Here is a 480-nt window from a genome sequence, read left to right as displayed (position 1 = left end):
CTGAAGATAATAAAAACCAAGATAAGTAATTATATAGAAGGCTTTCCACCAGCTCTCAGTAACCTGGCTTTATCATTGATGACAAAACTGGCCGAGAAGACATCGGATGAGTCAGCTTCTTTGTTTCCTTGTGTATCATAAGTTTAATATTACCAAATTTTTGCATCAGCTTGGATTTGTTTTAATTGTTTGTTTGAAACTTTTCGCATTGATTTGTATTTGTTTTTTCTTATTGACTTGAATGATATAATTGCGTTGGATTCTATTAGTCGCAGATTCAGTGCAAGTTCACTCATCAGTGTATAATACCAAGACTTATTCCTGCTACTAGCTAGAAGAACATAAAAAGTGAAAAGAATGGATGAAGCGCTGCTTCCAAAGAAAGAAGGGAGGATATGGGAGATAATAACATGGGAAGCCTTGGGAGAAGAGTTTAAGAAGGTGAGCTTTGTAGCAGCACCGTTTGTGGCAGTGGCATTG

The sequence above is a fragment of the Theobroma umbraticum genome, unplaced genomic scaffold (genome assembly GCF_002168275.2).
Source record: "Theobroma umbraticum cultivar Fairchild unplaced genomic scaffold, ASM216827v3 scaffold_12.1, whole genome shotgun sequence".
NCBI lineage: Eukaryota > Viridiplantae > Streptophyta > Magnoliopsida > Malvales > Malvaceae > Theobroma > Theobroma umbraticum.
Note: the sequence above shows the minus strand (reverse complement) of the source record.